Raw genomic sequence first — 19993 nt, forward strand, 5'->3', positions numbered from 1 at the left:
TGCCTCGATGTGAGTGATATTGAGTTGGCCACACCCAGCCAATAACATGACCACCAAGCCACGCCCACCACCTAAGCCACGCCCACAGAACCAGTTGTTAAAAATTTGAATCCCACCTCTGCTCCTCAAGGAAAAAGCAAAGCTTTTTCCTCAGTCCAGAGAAGAAAGTCCAGAGAAGAAAAGATTTCAGAAACATTTCCGTTCATTTTTAGACAAATAATTGGACCCAGAAAGGGCTATTTTAGAATCCAATGCTGATTTTGGTATTGGGGAGAGAAAATAAGTATTGCATTCTTCCATTTCCATGTTACTTATGGGATTATAGATAAATAATACCGATAGAAAATTAAAATACCATATTTGCTTCATACAGTTGTGATTCTGTGGAAAGGTGGCGTGATTGTATACAGTAGTAAACCTCCTTTGTTTTAGGAGCATCCTCCTATTGTAAAAATGAAAAAAAAAACAGTCTGTGGATCTGTTTGTGTTGTTCAGAAGGAGAATGGTGACATAGGATGGGAGAATATCCTGGAAATATAATCTGGTGTGAAGTAGAAGAAGCACTGGCTGTGACTAGATATAGCAGAGACTGGGAGTCTAAAACCTGCCAGATGTTACCATAACCCCCCAAAGCTCCAGCCAACGTTGCTAATACAGAGGGATTTTTTTATTTAATGTATTTATTTTGTTTGCATCCTGTCTTTATCATTTTTACAAACAACTCAAGGCAGCAAACATATTCAACACAACTTCCTCCTCCTATTTCCCCCACAACAACCCTGTGAAGTCGGTTGGGATGAGAGAGAACGACTGGCCTGAAGTCACCCAGCTGGCTTTCATACCAAGGCAAGGCTGGCCCAATCACCCAGCTGAGTTTCACGGCTAAGGCAGGACTCGAACTCACTGTCTGCTGCTGATTGGCCCAAAGTCACCCAGATGGCTTTCTCAGCTAAGGCAGAACTAGAACTCACCGTCTCCCACTTTTCAGCCTGGTGCCTTAACCATTAGACCAAGAGGGATACTGGGAATTATAGGAGAGTAATTTCTAGAAGGCTACAGGTCTCCATCTTGAGAGTTGAATTAGAAACGGGAGGAAACCCAGTTCCAACCCCCATTTTTGGAAGTTCATCCATTGACTCAGGTGTGTGACCGTCTCAGGATTATCAAAAGACAGAATGGAGCTCCTGGTGGACAGGTATGATCTGAAGAGCTCATGCAAGTCCATCTCTACTTGGAAGGACTAAGAAAAGAAAGACTTTAGGGATAATGAGCTGCACCAAATGTTTTCCCCGATATTTTTATTCTCCTTCAGACATCAATCAGAATGTATTAGCCTTGTGTAGCACTGAGCAAATGTTTGTTCGGCTTTATCACTGGTTTGTTCCTGTTAACTAGATTGTCTGGAATTTTCCCCCGTGGCACAATTCAGAAATAGGTTTATGCCTGTAGGACGGTTGAGCTACAAATGATCCTTCACCTTGAGTATCCTTTCCGTTCAGGGGTGTCGGGAGAATTTGGCCTATTAAAAAGAGCCCGGCGTCTTGAGGTAACCGGACTCAGCTAGAATGTATATTTAATTATTCATTTCAATTTCACATTTTGGGGCAGTGTACAATAAGGCATCAAACACGATAACAAGGGCGGACATAATTAAGCCCAACATTTCTGTTGTTGAGTGAAACATTTGTTTAAGTGAGCTTGCCCCCATTTTACAAGCTGGCTTGCTTTGTTCTTAAGTGAACCACAGCCGTTGTTAAGTCATTAAGTGAATCTGGCTCCCCATTGACTTTGCTTTGTCAGAACATCGCAAGAGGTGATCACGTGTCCCTGGGACACTGCAACCAGCATAAATACGAGCCAGCTGCCAAGCTCCTGAATTTTGATCACATGACCACGGGGGAGGCTCAAACAGTCATAAGTGTGAAGAACCGTCATAAGTCACTTTGTTCAATGCTGCTGCAACTTTGAACGGTCACTAAATGAACTGTTGTAATCGAGGACTACCTGTAGTATATACAAATTAAAAAGTTAAGGCTTTAGAATTTAAAATTGTAGCAACGTTTTTAAGGAAGCAAGAATAATCAAATCCTTATAAAGGAGAATATTTGCAGCTCAGGGTTGACCAGAGGGGGTCCTTGGTGCTCTCTGAGCTTGGTTGTATTCTTGGAGACGTTTCATTACCCACCTAGGGAACATCATCAGTGCTGTAATTAAACCCTGTTAAAAAAAATAGTTTGCAAGGGCAATGAGAAGACTCTCGTGGCACCAACCAGCCTTACAGTGGGGTGCTTCTTTGGGCTCTGCATGCAAGGCCCCCAGAACCATGTTTAAACCCATTTTGGGAAGCCAAGAAAAAGGGGTCACCCTTCCCCTCTGGGGAAAGAATATTCCATAGAATAGGAGTGAAGGCGATCGATGAAGATTCTCAGTCATCCCACAACTTAACAGGTAATCAGAATTGGAAGGGACCTTGTAGGTCATTTAGTCCAACCCCCTGCCCAAGTGGGAGACCCTACATCATTTCTGACAGATGGCAGTCCAGTCTCTTCTTGGAGGTCTCAAGTGATGATGCTCTCACAGCTGTTCCATTGGTTGATTGTTCTCACTGTCAGAAAGTTTCTCCTTATTTCCAGGTTAAATCTCTCTTTGATCGGTTTCCACCCATTATTCCTTGTCTGGCCTACAGGCGCTTTAGAAAATAGCTTGACCCCTTCCTCCTCCCTTTGGCAGCCCCTCAAATATTGGAGGACCACTGTCCTGTCTCCCCTGGTCCTTCTCTTCACTAGACTAGCCAAGCCCAGTTCCTGCAACCGTTCATTGTATGTTTTAGCCTCCAGTCCCCAAATCATCTCTTCTCTGTACTTTTTCTAGATTCTCAACATCTTTTTTGTAATGTGGTGAACAAAACTGGATGCAGTACTCTAGGTGTGGTCTTACTAAGGCTTTACAGAGTGGTATTAGTACCTCACTTGATCTTGATTGTATCCCTCTGTTAATGCAACTTAGGATTGCATTGGCTTTTTTGGCTGCTGCTGCACACTGCTGACTCCAGGTCATGGTTGTCCCAAAGGTGCTTTTTCCAGGAGGCCACTGGACTTCTTTGATTTTTCCTTGAAGACATTTCGTTTCTCCTCCAAGAAGCTTCTTCCATTCTGACCGAAGAACTGAAGAAGCTCCTTGGACGAGACGCGAAACGCCGTCAAGGCCAAACGAAGAAAGCCCAGTGGCCTCTTGGAAAAAGCACCTCTGAGAACATCAGCCTCGCCAAAGCGACCCAGGTAAGCTTTCATCCTCGCCGAACCCCAGGTGGACGCAGATCACACACAGCAGACCAGTTACTACTCCGCGAGTCTTATGCCTCTGTGTTGTTTGATAAAGATACCGGGTTAGATCTGGAAAAGGCAGCTGGCATAACCAGCACTTTGGTAAGCTGATTATCTCAGCAACCCTTCTTCCCGTGCTGGTATCGTAGGCTTTATAGGCAGGAGTTCTTTGATCCCATTAAACTCTTAGTAAGGCTTTGCCCGCAGCTAAGCGGGGATTCCTATGGAGAAGGGCTGTAATACAAGTTCGGTCCTAAACGTATGACAGGAGGAATAATCCAGGTTCCTAATCAATAGGACAGGCAATGGATGCTCCACGGGACGGCAGAACTGAGGTACGCATCATTGTTAGTTTTGCTCGTCCTCAAACAGCTGGTCGGTGAGTCGAGTCTGCTGGGTACCAGGGTTCAATTATTGGTATTTTCCTTCTGCAGCTGCCAAAACCAGAGGCGGTTGGGAGGTTCTGCAGTTCGGGTAGTCCTCAAGTTACGACCACGAAGGAGCCCAGAATTGTATGTTTTGCAAAGCGAAACGTGTGTTAAGTGAGTTTGCCCCATTTGGTCATAAGTCGCTTCCCCCCATTTCCTGTTGTAATTTTGAACGATTGCTAAAGTGAATGGTTGTAAATTGAGTATTATGCTGTGTGGGGGCTTTGTCCAATTCCCAGTTAAAAACAAAACAAAAACAATTTTTGTAGCAAGGGGGCACAAGCTGAAGGGTTCAAACTGTGTCCCCCCTCCTCACCCCAACCAAGATTAGAAGGGGTTGCTTGTGGAAAGAAGGAAGCTGTGATGGAACCTTAGAGAAAGGGAGCAAAATATAAATGTGTTTATATCCAGTGTAAAAAAAAGATCAGAAGCCTTCTCTTCCTCCTCCTCCTCCTCTTTTTCTTCCCCCTCTTCCTGTTTTCCTTCCCCTCCTCCTCTTTTCCTTCTCCTCCTCCTCCTCTTTTCCTTTCCCCATTTCCTCTTTTCTATCGCCGCCTCTTTTCCTTCTCATCCTCAGCTTTTCCTTCTACCCTCCTCCTTTCCTTCTCTTCCTCCTCTTTTCCTTCCACCCTCCTCCTCCTCTTTTCCTTCTCCTCCTCTTTTCCTTCCCCTCCTCCTTCTTCTCTTTTCCTTCTCCCTCCTCTTTTCCTTCTTCCCTTCCTCCTCTTTTCCTCCGCCTTCTTTATTCCTCCTCCCTCCTCCCCCTCCCCTCCTTCTCATCCTTTTTATTTTCCCTCCATATCCCCAATTCTTCCAAATTTTTTATATATATGTAAGTATGTATGCATGTATGTATGTATGTATGTATGTATGGTATTCAGCTTTGTTCGGGTATTTTCCCACATCACAATGTATGAACACAATACAGAAGCCTGATGATGGCAGATGAGATTCTGCCGAACGTTGTTATATCTTTAAGCACAACTATAATGACGTGGGAAAATACCTGAACAAAGCTGAATACCATACATGTAAGTACCTGAAAAACTTAAGAAAACATATATATATATTTTCTTAAGTTTTCGTGGGAACTTACATGTCTGGTATTCAGCTCTGTTCGGGTATTTTCCCACGTCATTATAGTTGTGCTTTTAAAGTTGTAGCAACATTTCGGCAGAATCTCATCTGCCATCACCGGGCTTGTGTATTGGGTTCGTCTCCCCCACCCCTCTCTCGATATATATGTGTGTGTGTGTGTGTGTGTGTGTGTGTGTGTGTGTGTGTATGGATCTTTGGTCATACGGGTTTTCTCCCGCGTAAGATTGGCAGTCTTGGCAGTCTCCCGGTAATACTGCCAATCTTACGCGGAGAAAACCTGAATAACCAAAGATCCACATACAAATACCCGCGAAGTCAGGCTTATATGTATATGTATATGTATATGTACATATATTGTTTCTTAAAGCACGTTGGTCTATCCCAGCCAGTGTGAGCCCAAGAAAGTCTGTTTCTCTGTGGGTTTTTGTGTGTGTGTGTGTGTGTGTGTGAACGTGTGGCGTTGGTTAAGGCCTCCGTGAAATGCCCCCTTGAAGTCCTCCCGGCGTCCTCAGTTGCTTCCTCACCGTGTACCCAAGCTTTAGAGGCTGGCGCAGTTCCATCAGCTCATTGTACAAGAAGAAACAGATTTGAGGAACCTTTCGCTTCTGAAGGTCTCTGGATGAAATCAGCTATTTTGGTTTCAGCTTTTTTCTTTTTTTTTTGAAAAAAGGTCTCCTTGGGGACACCTGCCAGACACCGAGCCGGTAGTTCTAGGCTCCCAGGGCAGCTGGATTGGGGTGTGTGTGTGCGCTAATCTCTTATGCTTTATTACCTTTCCATTGTCATATCCCCCATCCCGTATCAATTCCACAAAGGCTGCCTGCGTGCCGTTTCTGCTTTCTAATCGTCTCTTAGCCCAGGAAGCATCTGATATGCCGAAAGGACCGTTAATATGGTCGAACTGTCAGATAAATACAGACCTGGAAGGTTTGGCAGGGAAGCAAGGAGGTGCCCCACAAAGAGTGCATTATAAATAGAAAACAAAACATGTCAAAGAATGTTAATTCATCCCCCACCTACTCATGTTAAATAGCAGCAGCTCCTTGCTTGTTTTAATTGGTTGTTTTTTTTTGCTTGGTTTCACCTCCTGCCTCAACGGAGGCCGTTTGACTTGTGTTGCAGCCGTCCTGAATGAGGAAAAAATAATCTTGATTAGCTGCAAGCCAGGCCTGAATTAAATCTCTGTGCTTTGGATGTAAGTTGTACGTCATACATGTAGGCTGGCTTACATTTCTTTTCCGGTAGTAAAGCGTTGAGTGAGAATGGCGTGGTTTCGCTCCCGCAAGTTTGCAAGGGGTGGGTGAGAGGAAGGAGGTTTGCAAATTTGATTATGCCTCTGTGGAGTGTGGGAAGAAGAGCCCTAAGGACATTGAATGGGATCCTTTGATCTGACACACTGGCTTTAAAAAAGAAAAGGTGGGCGGAATTCATTTTTTAAAAGATGGGTGGATGTTAAGTGGTTAAGCTGCTGGCCTAGAAACTAGGAGACGGTGAATTCTAGTCCCGCTTTAGCCGTGAAAGCCAGCTTGGTGACTTTGGACCAATTACTAGGGAGTCCTAGTCTCATGTTAGGTAGAAAAGCTGGCTGGGTGACTTTGGCCAGTCTCCAGGAGACTGGGAGTTCTAGTTCCGCTTTGGGAATGAAAACCAGTTTGGTGACTTTGGACCAATCACTATTAGACTGAGAGTTCTAGTCCTGCTTTAGGTACAAAAAACTGACTTGGGCCAGTCTCCAGGAGACTGGGAGTTCTAGTTCTGCATTGGGAATGAAAACCAGCGTGGTGATTTTGGATCAATCATTAGGAGACAGGGAATTCTAGTCCCCTCTTAGGCACAAAAACTGGTGGAGTGATTTTGGCCGGTCTCCAGGAGACTGGGAGTTCTAGTCCCACCTTAGGCAGGGAAGCCAACTGGGTGACTTTGGGCCAGTCACTCTATCTCAGTCCAGTCCAACAGTCCAGGGTTGCTGTTGTGGGGGGGGGGGGGAAAGAGGAGGAGGAGGGTGTTTTATTTAGCCATACTAACATTACTTTCAGCCTATCAAATTTTTTGGGCCAGAGACAATTAGACAACAGACCGGCATGCCAAGCCTCTGTGGAATCAATACAAAGCAGGAAAAAGTACATATGAGAATGTTCGTCGCTTTGAGTGATTTATAAAAATAACAAAGGCAGGGCCCAAATGAATAAATACAAGAAATAAATAAATGTTTAGCCGCTCAGGCCTTTCCCCGCCGCTTTTCAAGGGTGCAGTTTAAATCTTTCACCGTTTGCTGAATGTGTAAATTGGAGCCGAAAAGTGGAGAGGGCTGAGCTTTGTTCCATATATAGCCTTGTGGAGTCCTTCTGTTTCACGAACCTAGAATGCTTAAAAGAGGCGGGGGGGTAGTAATGGATTTGCAAGGTTGTGTGAGGACAATGAATTATCCAGTGTTTTAATGCATCGTTTTGGAGGGCTGTGGAAAAGTTTCATCCAAAAGTCGGAGATACGGATGAAAATGTGGCTGGCCTTTGTGACAAAACATTTTCCACTTTTAATTTTGATTTGTCAATCGCTTACAAGGTAATAGGTATAAGGATAAATATGAGTAAGAAGAGAGGAAATAGGTACGAATAAATGGGGACAATGGGACAGGTAGGCATGATGGTGCACTTTTGCACGCCCTTTACAGACCTTTAGGAAGGGGTATTCTCTCCTTCCTTTCCTTCTTTCCTTCCTTCTTTCCTTCCTTCTTTCCTTCCTTCCTTCCTTCCTTCCTTCCTTCCTTCCTTCCTTCCTCCTCCTCCCTCCCTTTTTTCTCTCTTCCCTGCATTCTTCTCTCTCCTTCCTTCCTCCCACTCCCTCCCTTCTTTTCTCTCCCTTCCTTCCCCTTCTCTACTCTCCTTCCTTCACCCTTCCTTCCTTCTTTCCTTCCTTCTTTTATTTTTTATTTTATTTATTTATTAGATTTGTCAATCACTTACAAGATAATAGGTATAAGTATAAACATGAGTAAGAATACAGGAAATAGGTTCCAATAAATGCCCCTTACAGACCTCTTAGGAATGGGGTGAGGTCAATAGTGGATAGTTTAAGGTTAAAGGAGTGGGGGGTTTGAGGATGTAACAATAGAGTCAGGTAGTGCATTCCAGACATTGACCACTCTGTTGCCGAAGTCGTACTTTCTGCAATCAAGTTTGGAGCGGTTTACATTGAGTTTGCATCTGTTGTATGCTCTTGTATTGTTGCGGTTGAAGCTGAAATATTCATTGACGGGTAGGACAATTTTGCAGCAGATAATTTTGTGTACTAGGCTTCACTTGCAGGCAAAATGTGGGATAAGACAGGTAGTTCTCAACCTATGACAATCAAAATGGTTGCTCATGGAGACAGTTCCGCGAATTTTGCCCCATTCTATGAACTTTCCTGCCACGGTTTGTCCCTGCCGTTGTTAAATGAGTAACATGGTTGTTAAGTGAATCTGGCTTCCCCATGGACTTCGCTCATCAGAAGGTCACAAAAGGGGATCATATGATCCTGGGATGTAAATATGAGTCAGTTGCCAAGCGGGCAAATTTTGGTCACGTGACCGCGGGAATGCTGCAACGGTTGTAAAGCGTGAACAACAGTTCCAAAGTTACTTTTTTCAGTGACGTCGTAACTTTGTATGGCCACTAAACAAACGGTTGTAAATTGAGGACTACCTGTATTCCCCTCTCCCAATCAGATAGTCCTCAACGTACGACTGCAATTGAGCTCACAGTTTCAGCCGGTAAGCAGATCACCATAGGACCACGTCCATTTTTACGATCTGTTTCATTAAGTAAACTCATGGTTCCCTATATAGGGTGGAATTTTTATTTTTATTTTTGCTAGAAACCAGAAATAAATGCTGGTTTTGAGCAAAAACGTGGTAAATCATGGTCGTGTAACTATAGGACGATGCAAACGGTTGTAAACGCAGGCCGAGTTGCCAAAATGCAGCCTTTGTGAAAGTGGGGAGGGAGGGGAAACGGGGGCAGCCATTTGGATCCCTGAATCCTCAACCCCTTTTGGGGGGATCCGTTGTAATTTCGATCACTCAGCAACTGGTCATAAATTGAGGACTGCCTGTATGTCACTGCATTGTGTTCAAAACACGACGGAGGGTAGAATACGCCATTCTACAGCTGCCGCGGTGTTGTTTAACGCCCAGTGGAGCTGTTTCCCTTTTCGCTCAGCGGGATTCTTCTGTATTTTAATACCTGTAGACAGGCAAAGAGTTAAATCTAACGTTTTACTCATCATTGCCGGTGTCCTGCTGGTACGAAGAACACCTGTGGGTGTATTTATTTTATTTTTTCCTAGGTGGCTTCTGGAGATGTAGCAGCCCTGATGAAACAAAAAATGGCAAATAAACAGATAATCAGAGTTGGAAGGGACCAGAGTTGTAGGTCATCTAGTCCAACCCCCCACCCAAGCGGGAGACCCTACACCATTTCTGACAAATGGCAGTCCAATCTCTTCTTGAAAATCTCAAGTGATGAAGCTCCCACAATTTCCGAGGGCAACTTCTGTTCCATGGGTTGATTGTTCTCCCTGTCAGAAAGTTCGTCCTTATTTCCAGGTTGAATCTCTCCTTGTTCAGTTTCCATCCATTGTTCCTTGTCTGGCCTTCAGATGCTTTAGAAAATAGCTTGACCCCTTCCTCCTCTCTGGGGCAGCCCCTCAAATATTGGAAGGCTGCTCTCCTGTCTCCCCTGGTCCTTCTCTTCCCTAGACTAGCCAGGCCCAGTTCCTGCAACTGTTCATTGTATGTTTTAGCCTCCAGTCCCCTCATCATCCTGGTTCCTCTTCTCTGTACATAAAGTCCCCCTTTCTGTCTGGCTCTTCCTTCTAGCCAGCTAACAAAGGCCTGACTTACTTTGAACTGGTTACAGGTGGCTCATTTTTTCACATAGCAGTAGTCCTTGACTTCCAGCAGTTCATTTAGTGACCATAAGTTACAACAGTGTTGAAAAAAATGACTTTTGGCCGTTTTTCACACTTACGACCGTTGGCAGCACCCTCATGGTCAAGAGTTCAGACACTCGGCAACTGACTCACATTTATGACGGTTGGCATTCTTCCGGGGGTTACGGGATTCCCCCCTTGGGCGACCTTTTGACCAGCAAAATCAACAGGGAAGCCGGATTCACTTAACAACAGTGTTGTTAATGTAACAGGGGCAGCGATTCACTTCTGTGGCGAGAAAGGTCCTAAAATGAGGCAAAAAACTCAAGTGCCTTGGTTAGCAACAGAAACTTTGAGCTCCGTTGGGATTGTAAATCGAGAACTACCTGTAGTCTCGTAAATAAGTAATAAAAACAAATACATCTCAAGAACTTTCACAGGAAATATATATGTATATATATTTACATAGTTATATTTTATTTATACATATAAAAGCGAAATACCACTCGCGCATCATCACAAAATCTCCAGAACTGTAAAGGCTACAAAAGTTAAATTTGGCACGTATGTTCTAGGTGCTCACTAAGAAAGGATTTTTCAAAATGACCATCACAGCATTAGTATTTCCTATATTATTATTATTATTATTATTATTAACACACTCTGATGCTAAGGAGTTCTACCCCCCGCCACCTGAAAATAAATATGTTTCAAATACAAAACACAAGCAGAGGAGTTCCAGTTTTAGTTTCACAGCACCAAGCAGCTTTAGTACAGAATAGTTGAGCTAAGCCATGCCCAGGCTCCTTGCTGTCTCCTTGCTCACACAGCAAATACTGTTTCACTTTCCAAACAGCCCTCAACTCTCTCACACACTGACAGGATGCTAACCAGATGAATACCAATGCATGCTTGTAGGCAGAGGCACAATTTGCCCCCCTTTTTTTCCAACCCAAAAACTTTCCCGATCACATAGTTTTGTAGCGAAGCACAGATACCCTGCTAATGTGTGTGTATGTACACATGCACACACGCGCACACACACACATATACATATACATACACACACACACACACACACACACACACAGACATATATGGTGTTAGCATGATCTAGAGAACTTGTTTAAGGGGTACCTTTCTCCTTTCGACGACAAAATGCAGACAGAATTATTCAGAATATTAGAAGGTTGCAGTAGTTAGATTTGCTCCATAAATCCTTTTATTCTTTGTATTATTATTATTATTATTATTATTATTATTATTATTATTATTATTATTATTATTATTATTTTGGTGACCTTGTTTACATGCACTGAAGAAACCATTCAAGGTTGTGAACCTGCCAGGAGCAGTGCAACCGGTGTGGGTGTGGGCATTCGACTTGGATGCAAATACACTTTCTTTCTTTCTTTCTTTCTTTTTTTTCCAAATGTGCTGTGAATATGAATGACACTCATGCAAGTCAATGAGGGAGAACTTGGCATTTAAATATTCCGTTAAGCAGCACCTGAAACCGGGAGCCCCAAATTTCCAAGCTGTAGGCAAAGGCTGGCCCGAGGCACTGTAAGCAGAAGGCTCCCAAACCTTTAGAAGGAGAGAGAAATCGGCAGAGTCTAGAAGTCCAATCTAAAAAGCTCCTGGGAGGGCAGGAGGATCACTTTTAAAAATTCTTAAAAAATAAGAATAACCACAGGGACTGAGGATGGGTGAGAGCTCACCAAACACTGTAGGATAAAAGAAGAGGCTGAATAGGATTGTTTTCCCTGCACAAAATCTTTCTCCCCTGTTTATATTTATTTATTTGTTTGTTTGTTTGAATTTTATCCGGCTTTATTACTTTATAAGTAACTCAAGGTGGCAAACATATCTGACACTCCTTCCGCCTCCTCTTTTCCCAACAGCAGCAACCTGTGAGGTGGGTTGAGGTGAAGGAGAGCGACTGACCCAAAGTCACCCAATAAGCTTTCGTATCTGAGGCAGGACTAGAACTCACAGTCGCCTAGTGATTGCCCAAAAGTCTTCCAGCCGCCTTTTATGCCTGAGGTGGGACTAGAACTCACGGTCTCTTGGTGTTTGGCTCCAAATAACCCAACAGCAGAGGTGGTATTCAGCTGGTTCTGGCCAGTTCTGGAGAACCAGTAGCGGAAATTTTGAGTAGTTTGGAGAACCGGGAAATATCGCCTCTGACTGGCCCCACCCCATCTATTCTCCGCCTCCCAAGTCCCAGCTGATTGGCTGGATCTTCTTTGGTTGCCCTGCACAGGAGAACAGAGCTGGAAAGCAGGTCAGTGGGATGGGGAGGGAATGGGGATTTTGTAGTATCCCTCCCCTGCCATGCCCACCAAGCCACACCCACCAAATCATATCATGCCCACCAAGCCACGCCCACAGAACCGGTAGTAAATTTTTTTGAATCCCACCACTGCCCAACAGGCTTTTGTACCTAAGGCAGGACTAGAATTCACAGTTGCCTAGTGATTCGCCCAAAGTGCCCAGCCGCCTCTCACGTCTAAGGCAGGACTAGAACTCATAGCCTCCTTGAGATTGGCTCAAATTCACTCAGCTGCCTTTCATGTATAAACTGATACTAGAACTCACACTCTCCCAGTTTCTAGGCCAGCTCCTTAACCAGTATATCAAACTGACTTCTATCTTTAGAGATGGTGAGGTGTGAGTTAGTTGCTGGAAAAGAGGGAATATCGCTTCTCTTTTCAGACCAAGGATCTTCTTATTTGTGATCTCAGGAGCTATGACTTGTTTGGGTTGCATTGCAAACACAGAAGAGTCCGATGTCCCTTGGTGTGCAAATGGGGATCTTTGGGTCCTCGGAGTCCCAGTAAGATTTAGTTCCAGAACTATGTATAGCAGTTGTGGCTAACCCTTTGGGCCTCCTGTGCTGAAAATTGCACTAGCACCCAGAAGGGAATGCGTGTAGCCCCCCACGCCCTTGCAAATGCACACATAACCCCCCACCACCCCCTTACCTGCACTGCGCATGCGCCCACCTCCCAGCTGATTTTCGACCCATTTGAGGCCTTTTTCGGCCTCCCAGAGGCTTGAGGGAAGCCTCTGCAGCTTTGGAGGCCGAAAAATGGGCCCATTTTGCCACTTCCGGTATTTCTGGAAATACAGGAAGTGATGAAATGGGCCTGGCCTGTTTGCCAGCCTCCAAAGGCTGCAGAAGCTTCCCTCGAGCCTCTGGGAGGCTGAAAACGGCCTCAAACAGGCCGAAAATCAGCTGGGAGGCTTGCACATGCGGCAGTGCAGGTAAGTTTTGCTGGGGCTTGCCTGCCTAGACAAATGGCTCTGCGTGCCACCTGTGACATAAGTGCCATAGGTTTGCCATCACAGACGTATAGAATTTGGGCCAAATTTAGTGATTGATATTATAGTAAGAAATTAGAATTAATTATAACTATAATTGTAATTATTATTGCACAAGATATGTACCCAGTCGACACACTGTTTGGATGGATTTGTTGTTAAAATAAAAATTTACAAATAAGAATTTGGGCCAAATTTGAAGGCTGAAGGCTGATGAGAGAAAAATAGAACGTAGAATAGCAGAATTGGAAGGGCCTTTGGAAGTCATCTGTTCCAACCCCGTGCTCAAACAGGAGACCCAATACCATTTCAGACAAGTGGCTGTGCAGAATCACACCTAAAGTTCTCTTCCCCATCACTCCCCATCAGGACCCCTTGATGGACACTGGGTGGGAAAGCCAAGGAAAAGCTGACTTTTCTCTCTGGCTCCAACCTCGTGGTGGGCCCCAGTTGCTGTTCTTTCAAGGAATTCCCTCCCCTTGGAGGAGAGAAGGGGCAACTCAGTTGGGAAGGGCCGCGGCACTGCAGATGGCTTTGCCTAGCAACCGTGGCATCCTTGTTAGCAGCTTCTTGTTGCCTGGCAACTGCAGTCACGTGGTACCAAGAGGCTGTTTTCCTCATTAAGTCAAGCCAGGCTGGAGAAGTTGCCCACAGCAGTTCCTCCTTATTGCATGGGCCTAAAGTAGGGGTGTCCAACCTTGGCAACGATAAGACTCGTGGACATCAACTCCCAGGATTCTGGGAGTTGAAGTCCACAAGTCTTAAAAGTCAGCGTGGTTGGGTACCCTCAGGTCTAAAGCTTCGGGCCTGGATAATGCTAAGATGGGCAACGTGCTCGGCCTCTTTGGGGCAACCGGCAACCATGTCTTCGCTGAGATTTCGGGGCATTCACAAACTGATAGAAAAGACATTCTTCCACATGGTCATTCATAGTCAGGGAGACCCTACCAATCAGCAATATCCCAAGCTTAGGTGTTTGGGACGAGAGCAACCACGGGCTGCATCCACTTGTGTCAGTCAAGATTGTGGCAAACTCCACAATTAAAGGCTATGAAATTCAAGGTGTCAGGCTAAAGTCAAGCAATAACAGCTGCCACCTTGTCTTCATTGACCTGTCTTGTGGACGGATAACAGAGCTCAGCTACCATCAACCTGAAGACAGCAGCACTTTAGGGTTGGAAGGAAGTGTTGTAGGCAGAATTTGGAAAGATAATTCGCTGAGGTAGCTAAATATATTATAGTAAGTCATCCTCCAAATGCTATTAGGATAGATCTGCAAATGCTGTTAGGATAGATGACTGGATGCCCTTAGATTTTTTTTTTTTTAAAGTCCCACCTTTATTATTTTTGTAAATAATTCAAGGAAGTGACTATCTCCTTCCTCCTCATATTTTTGCCTGCAACAAAAACCCTGTGAGATAGGTTGGGTAGAGAGAGAGAGAAAGACACTGGCCCCAAATCTCCCAGCCATCTTTATTGGGCAAGGCGGGACTAGAACTCACCGTCTCCTGGTGACTGGACCCCAACTCACCCATCCGCTTTTCATGCGTAAGGTGGGACTAACTGCCCCCAAGTCACCCATCCATCTTTCACGGCTAAGGCGGGTCTAGAACTCACCATCTTTTTGTGATTGGCCCCAAAGTCACCCAGCTACCTTTCATGCTTACGTCCGGAGTAGAACTCATAGTCTCCCTGTTTCTAACTTTACCACTAGACCAAACTGGCTCCCCCGCACCAACTTTTTTCTTCACTCAAGAGGCCAGGTGGATAGGCCTCAAAATCAAACAGCAGAAAAGCTGTGGGGCTGAGGGGTGCCATGGGAGGAGATTTAATAGTGAGCTCTTGCTGAGCAACGCCTTTTGGCAAGTGCCCAGCAGTGCCAACTGCTGATCCCAGCTCTGCTACGGGCTTCGCCAGGTATCTTCACTCAGCATGCAAATATAAGAAATCATTTTTATTATTTTATTTTAAAGAAAAAGGCTCAGTGTGAAGACTCCTGGAAGTTGGTTCTGGAATTCAGCTTGGAGACTGTTGTGAAAATGAATCTCTAATTAATTTTGGAGGCACATTTTCGAGAACAGAATTATTGAACAGTATAAACGCCTGCGGGGAGGCACAATCCTTAATTGGAGCTGGCATTGGATAATCAGAATACAGTCTATTCTGCAAATCCTCGAATAGTAGTAAAGGTAGCCCTTGACTTGCAAACATTCATTTAGTGACCGAAGTTACAATGGCGTTGAAAAAAGTGACTTATGGCTGTTTTTCACACTTAAAACCATTGCAGCATTCCCATGTTAAAGTGATCAAAATCTGGGCATTTTACAACTGTTGTGTATTTAAGTCAGTTCCATTGTCTGAGGTTCATGTGATCATCATTTGTAAACTTCCCAGCCAGCTTCCAACAAGCAAAGTCAATGGAGGAAGCCAGATTTACTTAACAACTGTGGCAAAAGGCCGTAACATGGGGCACAACTCACCAATTGTCTTGCTTAGCAATGGAAATTTTGGCTCCATTGTGGTTGTAAGTTGAGGAATCCTGTATTGGATTCCAAAATGTTGCCTTCATTTTCCTGTCATTGGTTCCCAGTTTTGTTAAGCATTGATAAATCACCTAGGCCAGGGGTAGGTAACTATGGTCCCTTCACTCCCAGAATTCCTGAGCCAACTAGGAGTGAGCAAAGATGGCCTCTTCATGATCTGTGGACTTCAACTCCCAGAATTCCTGAGTCAACCAGGAGTGAGCAAAGATGGCCTCTTCATGATCTGTGGACTTCACCAAATTCCTGAGTCAACTCGGGGAACCAGAATTCCTGAGCCAACCAGGAGTGAGCAAAGATGGCCTCTTTATGACCCGTGGACTTCAACTCCCAGAATTCCTGAGCTAGCCATGCTGGTTCAGGAATTCTGGGAGTTGAAGTTCACAAGTTGTGAAGGGGCCATAGTTGCCTATCTCTAATCTAGGCCCATAGGATTGATGAGGGAGCATTGAAGAAGACCCAAACATCTCCTGATCTTTTGTGGGACAAATTAGCTTGGATGTGCAGCTACTCCAGGTCCCCTTTTTCTGCAGCAGAACGCAGAGAGGTGTCCTTTGTGACCGAAGCATGGAAGGGATCATTTTCTTGGCCCAAACAGCAGTGCCTGCTTCTTCTCTTTAAGCCAGTGGAGAAAAGAGAATTTTGGCAACAGCAATAGAAGAATGACAGATTTGGCTACCAGAGTCTGGCCTGTCAAAATCCATACAGCAACGAAAAGACCCCGATTTGTGGTCCAACTTCATCAGCTTTTGGGAAAAAAGGACCCTCCCTCCTTCCTCTCAGCTTCCCAATTTCAATTTCCCTTCTTCTCTGCAGCCTACTTGCCTTCTTCCTTGGAAAAAGCCCAATCCAGAAATCCTTCCCTCACCTTTAAGCCAAAGATGGTTGTGCAAATGTCAGCCTCATCTTATTGTTTGCGGATCCGTTTCATGTTGGTGCTCCTGAACGTTCAGCCTTGCAGAGAGGAGAGAGAATTTGCTGCGTGCTGCTATTCCCCCCGCCCCTCAGCCTGATGTAACGGTGGTGGAAAAACCACCTTTTTTAAAAAAAAGTTTTTTATTTTTTAACTTGAATATATTATCTTCCATTAAACCAAAGGTCTCCAAACTCGGCAACTTTAAGACTTGTGGACTTCAACTCCCAGAATTCCTGAGCCAACCAGGAGTGAGCAAAGATGGCCTCTTTATGACCCGTGGACTTCAACTCCCAGAATTCCTGAGCTAGCCATGCTGGTTTGGGAATTCTGGGAGTTGAAGTCCACCAGTCTTAAGGTTGCCAAGTTTGGGGGCCCCTTCATTAAACATTGTGCTATCTGAGTACAAATATCTCTGTGCAATTACAATCAACGTTTACAATATCCATTGCAATAATAAGAATAAGAATTCCCTAATCTTACAATATTAATAATCAGTATTATAACTCTATTCATTTCTTCCTCTTAACATATCTTCTAATAAAAATATTTTGAATAAGGTAATCTTAACGGTCAAATATAATAGTCATCATATTGTTTGCATCTCTAGATTAATGTACATCTTTTATTTCACTAATCTTCATTTATTTCTCACTTCTATTTTTATTCCATGGAAAGGCCACCTTTAAGTCCTGGGGAAACCATGTTAGTTTTTCTGGCTCTCTGGGTCCAGTCACAGCATACTAGTTCTGCCCCTGTTTTAACAACCTCTCTTGCCACAGTTATTAAGTGAATCGCTGCGGCGATGAAATTAGTAACACGGTCGCTAAATGAATCTATCTTCCTCATTGGCTTCGCTCATCAGAAGGTCACCACGCAGCCGTCATAAATATGAGACAGTTGCCAAGCAGCCAAATTTTGATCATGTGACCATGGGAATGCTGCAGCCACCGTAAGTGTGAATAATAGTCTGAAGTTATAACTTCAAATGGTCACTAAATGAACGGTTGTAAATTGAGGACTATCTGTTTTTCACTGTCCCAACCAGATAAATAACAGTTAACAGACAATCAGAGTTGGAAGGGACCTTGTAGGTCATCTAGTCCAACCCACTGCCCAAGCAAGAGACCCTACACCATTTCTGACGGATGGCAGTCCAATATCTTGAAAGTCTCAAGTGACGAAGCTCCCACAACTTCTGAAGGCAACTTCTGTTCCACTGGTTGATTGTTCTCACTGTCAGAAAGTTCCTCCTTATTTCCAGGTTGAATCTCTCCTTGTTCAGTTTCCATCGATTATTCCTTGTCTGGCCTATAGGTGCTTTGGAGAATAGCTTGACCCCTTCCTCCTCCCTGTGGCAGCCCCTCAAATATTGGAACACTGCTATCGTATCTTCCCTGGTCCTTCTCTTCACTAGACTAGCCAAACTCAGTTCCTGTAAGCATTCTTCATATGTTTTGGTCTCCAGTCATCCTGGTTACTCTACTCTGTACTTTTTCTAGAGTCTCAACATCTTTTTTATAATGTGGTGACCAAAGCTGGTCTTACTAAGGCTTCATAGAGTGGTGCTAGTACCTCCCTTGATCTCGATTGTATCCCTCTGTTAATGCAATTTAGGATTGCATTGGCTTTTTCGGTGGCTGCTGCACACTGCTGGCTCCTATTTAGCTGGTTGTCCACTAAGACTCCAAGATCCATCTCACAGTTCCAGCTATTAAGCCTGATTTCACCCAGTCTATAAGTGTACTTTGGGTTTTTCTTGCCTAAATGTAGGACTTTACCAGATAGTTTCCTCAACTTACAACCATAATTGAGCCCACAATTTCCAGTCGTCAAATGGATCGCCACATCACCAATTTTGGTTGAAAGTCAAGGTCTACCTTACTCTGGGACACGATGCATTTAAACTAGTTGAGTTGAGGTTTTTATTCTTTGTCTCTTTTGCGGCTGGGCTAACTTCTTCTCTGGGGGACTTGATGTCCTCCCAGGTAAGATGTCAGAGTGCAGGACCTGGTTTTTATTTTGATTTTTTAAAGCTTTGGCCTTCCTTCCCCACCTTCCTTTTGGACCAAGGGACCAAAGAAACTGATATCGTTCCCCGCTACTCCTTCCTGTTTGCTGATGATGGATGGAAAACAAAAAATTAATGCTCAAGGTGAACTCAGAGTACTAGGACAAGGGAGTGTTGCTGACTCAGCGCAAAGCAAGATGGGTGTCATGTGTAACCAGGGTGTCTGTGTGTGTGTGTGTGTGTGTGTGTGTGTGTGTGTGCATGCCCTCCAGTCCTTTGCAGCATCAGCGGTTGGAAGGATGCCTAAGGCTTTGAGAGGGGAAAATGCTGGAGCGAGTGGCCACTAGGAGGCGCTGTGCGGGAGGTTGGCATTTGGCCTCAGGAACACTCTGATTTATTTAATTATTTTTGCTGGAGGCCCAGTGAGAATTTTATATGTATGTATGTATGTATGTATGGCATTCAGCTTTGTTCGGGTATTTTCCCACGTCATTGTAGTTGTGCTTTTAAAGTTGTAGCAACGTTCTGGCAGAATCTCATCTGCCATCATCAGGCTTCTGTATAGTGTTCATCTTCTTATACAGAAGCCTGATGATGGCAGATGTTCTGAGATTCTACAACAAAGCACAACAGCGTGGCTATCGAACAAAGCTGAATCCATCTTAAGTAACTGAAAAATAAATATATATATATATATATATATATATATATATATACACACATACACATACACATACATACATATACATATACATATACATATACATACAACACACACACATACATACATATATATACACACACACACACAGAGAGAGGGAGAGTGAGTTATTCGGGTTTTCTCCCGCGTAAAATTGGAAGTATCTAGGAGACGTTTCGATGAAGTCTCATTCATCATCTTCAGGCTTGTGTCTTCGGCTTTGTGCTTCTCGGAGTAATGTGAGCTTGCAGCTGCTTCTTCCTTTTAACTGCTAGTGGGGGATTTGACTTGATTGGGTGGGGGCTTGGCTGTGTTCTGATTGGGTGGGGGGGTGTTCTGATTGGTTGGAGGGTTGGCTGTGTTCTGATTGGTTGGGGGGTTGGTTGTGTTCTGATTGGCTGGGGGTGTGTTCTGTTCAGGTGGGGGCTTGGTTGTGCTCAGGTTAGTCTTAGTTGTCGGGGGATTTGAACTGGTGAGCTGTGATCCTGTTGTTTGGTTTCGCATTCGTGGTCATGCCAAACAACAGGAAGTTTGAAGCAGGAAGTGGATAGGCTGAAATGCCAGTATGAACCTATGCTTCAAGAAGACCCCTTCTAGCCCTCAGGCCTCCAGCCATATTTATGATCCTGTAGCTAGTCTCCCATGCTGAGTCCAGAGTTCAGTTTGGTCCAGTGTTTAAGACACCCATCTAGGAAGCAGAAGGCTCTGATTTCTAGTCCCACCTTAGGCATGAAAGCCAGCC

The 19993-nt window shown here is 44.4% G+C and overlaps 1 protein-coding gene across 1 annotated transcript in view; it reads left to right on the plus strand.

Annotated features, from left to right (window-relative positions):
- Window positions 1-19993, plus strand: part of GRIK5 (glutamate ionotropic receptor kainate type subunit 5) — a 66096-nt gene that overhangs the window by 7832 nt on the left and 38271 nt on the right. The gene's annotated exons all lie outside the window — the stretch shown is intronic.

Source organism: Pseudonaja textilis, chromosome 10, assembly GCF_049901715.1.
Source record: "Pseudonaja textilis isolate UNSWEBS1 chromosome 10, rPseTex1.2, whole genome shotgun sequence".
Classification (NCBI taxonomy): domain Eukaryota; kingdom Metazoa; phylum Chordata; class Lepidosauria; order Squamata; family Elapidae; genus Pseudonaja; species Pseudonaja textilis.